Raw genomic sequence first — 9,887 nt, forward strand, 5'->3', positions numbered from 1 at the left:
TCAAGAAGATAATACACCCTGACCAAGTGGGATTCACCCCAGGAATACAGGAATGGTTCAATATATGCAAATTAATCAATATAATACACCATATCAACAGAGCTAAAGACAAGAATCACATGATCATGTCCATTGATGCATAAAATGCTTACGTTTATAATGTTAATTCCAAAGCCAATTAGTTGTGTGCCATTAAACAAATGATTTAACATCTTTGTAATTAAGTTCTCTGGGAAATGAAGAGAACAACAGCATTGCTTTCTTATATAGTACTTGTTACAAGTGTTAAATGGGATAGAATTCTTAAAAACAGAGCTGGCACATAGTGCAGTGCCACAAATGTTGGATTGATTATTAGGTCATCCGTAAGTTATCCCACTGTGGGTATGCTAGGATGTATGTCAGTTACAACACCTTTTCTGGCTGGAAGTAGCAGAAAACCAAACAAAAAGGAGCTGAAGTAAATACAGATTTTTACTACTTACTGTAGTAATGTCTCAAGGGAGGCTTCATGGTTGGTAATTGAGTGGCTCACTGACGAATGGTATTAAGCATGGAGGATCCCACTTTCTCTGAAACATCAGTGTCTGCAGGATGAGTATCTTCAGCATGCTGACCTTTGTCCTCAGTCTTGTCTCCTAAGAGTTAAAAAACAAAGCAGTAAATAAACATGTTTATTACTGTCTCAGCAACCACACAGAGACTGGACAAATTTAGAGAGAGGGAGTCAATCAAGGAAAGTACCTCTCCAAACACAGACACAGGTCTCTTTTAAAGAAAGAGCAAAGAGTTTTCCTAGGAGCTACCAGAAGTGGCCTCATATACCACTAGCTAGAGTTATACCACATGTATATCCATGGGTTTTGGAACAAGCCCATCGTCATGGGCCAGGGACCACCTTTGCTGAAGGGTGTACTATTCAGACCAGGGTTAACAGAATTAGGATTCTGTTAGTTGGAATAAAGCCAGTAGGTAAGCAACAGATATCTCCACCAGAGTTAGTTTGCCTTTTGATTTCTCTGTGGAGTTGTTGAAATTTCAGTTTCTTTATTTTCACCAATTATTTTGTTTTGTTTTGCCTTAATATGTATCTACAGCTTCAATTACATTGTCATGGGAAGTGATACAATTTTGACCATTTCTTGTGTGTATGTGTGAGTGTGTATGTGATAGGGAGAGAGAGAAGGCGAGAAAGAGGGGCTGGGGATTTAGCTCAGCGGCAAAAGCGCCTGCCTGGCAAGCGCAAGGTCGTGAGTTCGGTTCCCGGTACCGGAGAAAAACCAAAAAAATAAAAAAATAAAAAAAAAAATAAAAAGAAGGCGAGAAAGAGAGGGAGAAGGAGAGACAGAGGCTACTTACTGGTTTTGTGACAGCTCATTTCCCTCCACCTATTCCTCCAAGTGACCCACCACTTTCTATGCCTGCTATTTGCCATTCCAGGCTAATCTCAGCACTGACCAGCATTGTCTCAACTGCTGCAAGTAGGCTGGTGATTCTCAAACCTCATTGTTCACCTCAGACCTCTTTTCTGAGATTCAGATACACATATTCAATTTCTTGGTGCCAGTCTATTTGTCTGTCCTACAGGGATCTCAAACAAGTTAAAAAATGAGTAAGTTGACATAACCATCAATGAGGAAGAGGTCTCCAATGTGATCTGTGGAGGTAGTAGTAATAATAGTTGCTCTAGGTTACTTGTCTTGCCTTTGACTACATGTTTCTGACATACTCAATTTCTCTGGGTCCTGCCCTGTCAACTTAAACAACATTCACTATTTCTAAACCCTGCTTTCCACTTTCTGATCCTGTGGTAAGCAGTTTCTATTAGACAATGCTTCTCAGGCTATATTCTCCTGCAGTAGTCACTCAACCTAGTTGGAGCTCTACTGACAACTGTCTGTCTCTCATGAAGGCCTCCTGGGGCTCTGACAAGGCCCATCCTTGCTCTGGACCATGCCCAGTTCCTTTCCCTTTTGCAGCTGTGAACAGCTAGAAGTTCATAATCTGTTAAATCTTCACAAGTGAGTGGTCAATCCAATGGGACCAAGGCCAGAAGTTTTCTTAGTGGGATGACTCAAATTTTAAAAAAGGACATTTAAAGATGCTGTATACTTGTGACTTTTCACTAACTCAAAATGCTCCACATTGAACTGGAATTGATGAAAACCACCCTATCTCATGTAACCTTAAAAAGCAAACTACACAAGTCCAAAGACTAGAAGACTGTCTCAGGATAGAAGAATGTGGAGGGCCACCTGGATGACTCTCCTTGAAAGAAGAGCAATTATCTCCATTTTGGCTAAACCTGGTCCTATTTCCATGTAATGATATGTACAGAGCTGGCTAGGACTTTTCCTTATCCCCTCAATTTGCTTTAATGCAAATCGGTCCAGCCAAGGTGCTGATGTGTAGTTGTGTAGTTTTTGAAGCAAGGGAACAGGTCAGTATTGCGCCACCCCATAGCTCTCAAGAAGCATGTAGGAGCCGGGAGGGACGGAGAGCCATGGTACACGCTGTCACTGCCAGCTAGGATTGAGCCCCGAGATAAGAGGCTATGACTTCCCATGGCACAAAGGATCACACATCAGAGCTGAAGCACCAACAGCAAAATATTAGATACTGCCTTGAATTGTGTTGCACAGATCACTCTTTCTGCATATGGCAGGGGTCATTTCAGGCTTCCTGCCTAGCCTAGCTCATGGCACTCACCTGCTTCCTCACAGTCACTCATCCCCAAGCCACTCCCTGCTTCACAAATTAATAAAACCAAAGTTCTGCCCTGGGTCAAGGCCTTTGTTCCAGAGAGCCATCATACTAGCTGAGCTTAGGACCCCTTGGCTCCCCACAAGTACAAATATGCCTTAGTGTCTGTCTTCTCTCCACGGGTTGCACTGGAAGTGGTAGATTGGAATTAACTCGTTAGAATTCCACTAACTTCTCCATGGGATCACAAATACAAACTTCCTGAACCACAGCGAGGACCAAAAGCAGCTTCCTACAGAAGAGAAGGAGCTGGACTCTCCTTTCAGGACTATCAAGCTGACACCAGGTCCCTGGCATAGAGCCCTGTCAAGGAAATGCCCTTAGCTCTTCAACTGAAGAAGTGGGAGTCACATTTCCTCTCAGCAAGTTCACTGGCCCCAAGGGCACCATGGCAGGATGGAGCCTTGTGTCCAGACGGGGCTGGCCTTCCTGTGGCAGGCCCCATTAAGCCACCATCTGTGATCGATCATCCAAAAGTTCAATCAGGTGCAGGCATCTGGGTAGTGTGAGGGCTGTACTGGAGTCTTCCAGAGAGCTAGCAAACTCTTGGCTGCCTAAAACTTCAATTCAATTTATATTTATAGGGCCCCTCTTAAAAATCAAAGGGACCTTACCTCAGAAGCTCTTGCATCTGAGCAGAATTAGGATACTGTAAAGAGGTGTGCAAGGTCAGGGTTTGCCCTCGGAGAAGTTATCAGAGACAACTGAATATGCTTGGTGTTTTGGGCTATAAACCTATTTCCTTTGGTTTGAGAGCAGCAGAGTTTCTATGCTTTAGAGACCAGTGACTGTGTGCCTTCTCCTGGCTCAGGAGGACAACTTTCTTTTAGCAGAGGATCTCAGACTGCTCTACCTGGACTTCCCACTGAGCGGGGATATATTTTAGTTATTTTTACGAAAACTTGTCTAAGGAGCTGAATGTCATGGTGCCTGACTGTTTCCCCAGCTACGGGGGAAACAGAGGAGTGGAGGGTCACAAGTTTCAGGCTAGCCTGGGCAAATTAGCAAAGTCCTACCTCAAAATAAAAAAATAAAATAGGAGCTGGAGATGTAGCTCAGCGGTTAAATTCCCCAGAGTTGAATTCTCAGTACCAGAAGAATGGAAGGAAGGAGAAAGGAAGAAAGAAAAGAAGTGAGAAGGGAGGGAGGAGATATTTCTAGTAATATATGCTTGAACTTTGCAGTGGTTTTCAAGCTGTTCCTCAGAACAATCTAAGTTCTGTAGAATTACCAAGGAGCATGACTTGGGAGGTAAGATATGACACAATTAGGAATCTATTACAATCTTTCTTCCTAGGCAATTAAAAAAAGTTCATGATTTTGCTTTTCTAAACTAAAGAATTAATGCTTCAATGTAGGTTATTGGCCAAAAATTGAATGGACATTTTGGAGGGATGAGAAAATTTCTAGTTGCTCTGAAATTCTATCACATACTTCCCACTCACTACATGAGATCCTAACTAAGGTCATCGTTAAGGTTAGATTTAGAGAAAGACTGTTTTGGTGTTTTGATGATGCTAAAGAAGACATTCAGATCGACTAAGACCTTGTGCTGGGAAGCCCACAGATGCAGTTCTCTAGTTTCCCTGCGCAAGTTCTGGCCAGAGGTTGGAAGGCATAAACCAAAGAGTTAAGGAAGTGAAATTAGATGTCAAACGTGCTAACAGCTTGATCTGAATTGTTCCTATAACTGAAACAGCTCTGTTTTAGGTGATAATAATGTTGTCAGTACTGTCTGCATTTCAGCAAGCAGAGAAACATCATGCACTGCTTCATGATGTTAGAATATTTGTACGTTGAAACCTAGTCCTGTTTCCTGTCCTGCTTCAGTGAACAATGTCCATCATACATTGCTGAAAGATGATGTCTCTTAAAATCCAGTTTACTATTTTATGATGAATTATTTTTTTACCAGAAAACACATAGAAAATAAAAAATTCAACATTTTTCTGTTTGTTTTCTATTTTCTATTTGTTTTTCAGTATTGGGGATTGAATCGAGGGCCTTCAAATTGGCCTATATCCACAGCATTTTTTACATTTATATTTTGAGACAGGGCCTTGCTAAACAATTAAAGTGCTCAGACTGTGTTTGAACTTGGGATTCTCTTGCCTCTCAGAGTGCTGGAATTACGTCTTGGCTTTTTAGCCCCTCCTTTGCTCTGGTCACCATGCTAGGTATGGTGGAGACTCAATCCTTGTATTCAAGTGGCTCGCTAATCTAATGGAAGAGAAAGAACTGAATTCAAAGAACACTGAAAGAAATGAGGTAATTTTATGTAATGGACAAAATATTGGGACAGCTTTTAGAAATGAGGAATTCCAGAAAAGGAGATTAATCAAACAGATAATAGTAAGTTAAATAAATGTAAAGAAATTCACATTTTAAGCCTTTCCTGGTAAAATTCCTAAAGCCAAGAATAAAACGAAGATCTCACAAGTTTTCTAGAGAAAAAAGAAAGGCAAAAAGAAAGTTCAGGAAAAACTAAATGCTAGATAAGTCATGGTTCAAATATAAAGCTAACAGATATGGCAAGATTTCATGTCACCAAACACTTAGCACTTTCTGCTTTAGTCGCATAGAATTATATCTCCTTTACAGGCACAGTGACATTACTTGGCATAATGATAGATGATCCTTCTGTTATCATAATACTGTTAGCATTGTTTGTTGCTGTGATAGTCACAAAGAGCTGGGTTATGCAGCAAATGACCCCAAATCTCAGTGGCTTCCAACACCAAAAGTCGGCTTCTTGCTTACACTAAATCTCCGTTACAAGACAGCTTGAACCCCTTTGTGTGTTATCTTCATCTGGAACCCAGGCTGTATCTATGGCATTGTCAATCTCATGGCAGAGAGAAAAGATCCACAAGTGATCCACACATCAACGTAGGGCTTGTGAGCATAATCTTCCCCTGGGGAGCATCACAGGAGTGGAACAAAAATATTTGGCGAACAGTAATACAAACTTCCACAGTACACTTTCCTAGTATGCAACTATTTAATGTCCTGTTTTTCCCATATTCAGAGCACATTTCTCCCTTCTCCAACAGAGACAACCAGAAATCAGAAACATTTTTCCTTCTAAGTTAAAGTTAAAGGGCAAGATCTCCAGGTGGTATGAGGTATTCTCTGCATCAGGTGTGGATGTAGTTCTTCCTGATTCAAAACTGTAGGAACAATAGTTGAAACTATCTGCCCACTCACATTCCCAACATGCAGTGATAGAATAGGGACAGTGACCAAAATGTACACTGCTGTTTGGAAAGGTGAGGAATGGGAATCACATGGCTGTCACCAGTCTCCCCCAATTCAGAAACACCTTCAGGTAGATGTTGTCCAGGAGAGGGAAGTGTTCCTTTACTAGGCCTTGATTACACTCCCCTGGGAGTAACTCCCCAGACATTTTTCCTTTAGCCCTTGGCCCTATCCTTTGAAACATCTTTCTTTTCCAGTATTGTCTCTGGCTACATCCCAAGAAAGAATTGTAAAGTATGATCTCCTTAGAGGCTGAAGAACTTTCTCTCCTTGTTTCAGCTCTAGCAGGGAGCATGAGGGAGAGGCAAGAGCTGTCATAAGTTGTTAACAGTCTGTTTCATGTGGCTGTATTGGCAGTATAACACTTTTTAAAACAGAGTCTTACGTGTTTGAGTATTGTGAAAGGATTTGTTTGAAATGTGCCTCTCTAGACATGTCTGCAGTACTTTGCATCTCTCAGCCTTCCCTAGGAGGCCCACAACCCTAATCTCTTCTTCCTGAGTAATTTTGTCCAATTACAGGGATTTCCTGAGTACCATCTGAATAGTTGAGAAGTTTCTACAAACAGCATGCATGATCCCATGATATGATCTTTGTCATGAGACTGAGTTTTGGGAGAATTTTGATGTTCAAAGACATATATGGGGCCATGGATATAGCTCAGCGGCACAGCACCTGCCTGGCAAGTGCAAGATCATAAGTTTAATTCCCGATACCAAAAAAAATTAAAATTAAAATTTTTTTCTTAAAAAGACATATATGGTCCTCCCACAAAGATGTATAATTGCTAATACAACTTATCATAACTACTCTTTATATTCAAAATGTGAAAAAGTTCAGGAAACATTTATACTATAGAATTTAAGTGCTAAAAAGTTTTAACTAAATGACAAAATAGCTGACAAAATTAGGGACATAAAAATGGTGTGTGCAGTGTATCTTCTTACCCAGAAGTCCTTCAGTATGCCTCTGCCTTAGCAGGTTGTCCTGTACCCATGGTGATTCTATAATTTATCATTTGAATCAGGACACTCTTGAGAGTGAAAATTGAGGCTATTAATAATTCCATCAAGAAAACAAATAAAAATAGACACTTTCCTATGAAAACCAGGGTGTAGGATTTCTTGCCTGAGCTACCCTCTCAGCTCAAGGTTGGTCCCAATCAGAGACCTTGCTGGAACAGTAGGATTGCTGGTTGTAGAAAAACAAGTTCAGTCATAATTTGGCAATATGTAAGTGAAGAGTTGCTAGTAGACTTGTTTGCCAAGACTCATGGTTAAAACCATTCTTTTAAAAACTATTGTTGCTTGCGCTAAATACCACTGCCAACTATTCTAGCTATGGGTTTGGTTTTTATGACTAGGAACCTGCAAGTTTGGAAGAAGGGACTTCTAATGTCATGCTTTTTGGATCGAGAGAGTCATGGTTCTGTTGTGTTGAGATGCTTTCATTCATTCAATAAAGTTTTTAAAGCACACTTTACATGCCACACACTTTACAGGACACTTGGGCAGCACCACAACCTTACACACGGAAACTGAGTATCATGAGGCATAAGATTCTCTTCCTAATTATCTTGTAGACTTATGGAGGGCATGACCCTCTCCCTCATGCTTTGTAACTTTATAGAACCAGTCATAGTGAGAATAAGAGGCTTCAAAATATTTATTCCTATGAGATAGGGTCATATTCTACTTAGCCTGGGATATAGTAGGTATTTAATTATTGTTAAATGAATGAGTACTTATTGTGTAATTTATTTCTTGAATTCCAAGAAATTGTTATGTTTTGTGTTTGGATGTTCCCCCAAAGCCTCATGCAGTCCTGGGGGGGGGGGCTTCTACAGTTTATGATTGATCCATGGTCCAATGTCAGAATTATGGATGTGAGTACTGCATCTTCCCTGGGGTGGGTAGTTTGCATACAATGTAAGGGAGGAAAAGAGGCTGTTTGTCACTGCTCCTCCCTTTTGCTCTTGCTGCTCTGGCTATCTTCCACTGCCATGAATGGTTGCCCTCTGCCATGTGCCACCCTGCCTTGGAGCCAGCCAAGTATGGACTGAAACCTCCACAGACTGTGAGCTAAATAAACCTTTCCTTCCTTAATTCTGGGTGTCAGGTATTTTGTCTCAGCAGCAAGAGTAAAGTAACCAAGACACCACATTAAAACAAAATCTAGTTTCCTACCCAAAAAGAATTACTCAACCACTTGAATCAGTCCAGTTTTGTTTGTTTTGGACACTTTTGCCAACAAAAAGGGGTGGGAGTTGAGTAGAATTCCTCTCATGAAACAATGCTATCTTGCTCATCCCCAAATTAGTGAGCTTACAATTTAGGGCAACAGGGGCATGTATTGTTCATTAAGGCACAAAAAGGAGAATATTCTAAAAGTTTAAGTCTTTTGAGATGTTGGCTAGGAATCCATCATAACTGGATTGCACAATATTTATGAAATTGTCAAGTTCAGGAAAGTATCTGCTCATTTTTTTTCACTCTGAAATTACTTCACTTAAGAGAGGGGCACAGATTTGGCTGTCCTGTCATGATTTAAATGGCCTGCACCTTATTAATGTTACCAGCATTTATTTAATAAAATTAAATCAGAATAGCATTTAATTTAGTTTTAATAGGATAGTTAATGTATGTTAACAAAATACCAATTGATTATTAAAATGGAGAGTGCTGAGGTGTAACAAATATGTGAGATATAAATCTTGTTGCTATGTCATTAATTCAGAATTACATAAGCAATAAATGTCTAATTAGATTCTTAGTAGTGATGAGTTGTAAAGCATTTTTCGAGATTCAATAAGATCGATGTTATGGACTTGTTTTAAGGACCAGAGCTTAATTAACTCTTTTATTCCTATTTTTTTCTAGTCTTTGCCATGTTTTGCTTCATAGTAAGCAAAGCTGGAAAGGTAGAAGTAGAGATAGAAGAGTGGTTAAACACAGTGCACCATGGGTAATACTGGTTGATCAATAATAGATATACAGAGTTGACCATTTGCCAATGGGTTTGGATTACAGGATGTGGAGGGGAGGACCCACTAAGGAAGTTTCCTGCAAAGAAGGTTGGGGATTAGGAGTGACATGGCAAGAGTCAGGTCATTTTGATAACAAAGGGAAAGTGGCCCAGAATCAATCCCATCTTACATGGAAAAAGAACAGATCACTCATATAATATAGTTTTACCTCTCCAAAATACTTATTCTATTTCTCTTTCATCCTGCCTTAAAATAATTCAGTTATTCCTTTGGCCTCAAGATATTGCTGCCTCTTGATTTCTGGATTATACAGGATGCCCATAACATCTGGAAACATGAGTAATTGTTTGTTGTTTGGTTTTTTGTTTTTCTTCCGGTACCAGGAATCGAACTCACGACCTTGCGCTTGCCGGGCAGGCGCTGTGCCGCTGAGCTAAATCCCCAGCCCCTGAAACATGAGTAATTGTATAAGATAAATAGGTAATTGATATAAAAGATACTATACATTCAATGACATATCATATGCTCATTGTATTAAAAATACATAGCTCAATATACTGAACAAATTTTCAGGGAATATATTTCACTAATGCAGCATTTCCATAAATCCCTGTGCACACATACATGATGTATTGCCTTGTCTTTCCGATTTTTACTGAATAAATCTTGTTCAGTATACTTCAGAAGAAGTAATCAAGAAGGTTCAATCTGTAAGAAATAAGTTATCCAAGTCACCAGGTTTTATGGTCATTCTATATGTTAAGCTCGAATTAGACAATTTTCTAACACATTTGGAAACTAACCAAACTCCTTACTTTGCATAATGTCACAAAAAGACTTTGGCTTTGAAATCAAACACACTTGAGCTTAAGGTCTATAT

Source organism: Chinchilla lanigera, unplaced genomic scaffold (assembly GCF_000276665.1).
Source record: "Chinchilla lanigera isolate Chin_1 unplaced genomic scaffold, ChiLan1.0 scaffold00024, whole genome shotgun sequence".
Classification (NCBI taxonomy): domain Eukaryota; kingdom Metazoa; phylum Chordata; class Mammalia; order Rodentia; family Chinchillidae; genus Chinchilla; species Chinchilla lanigera.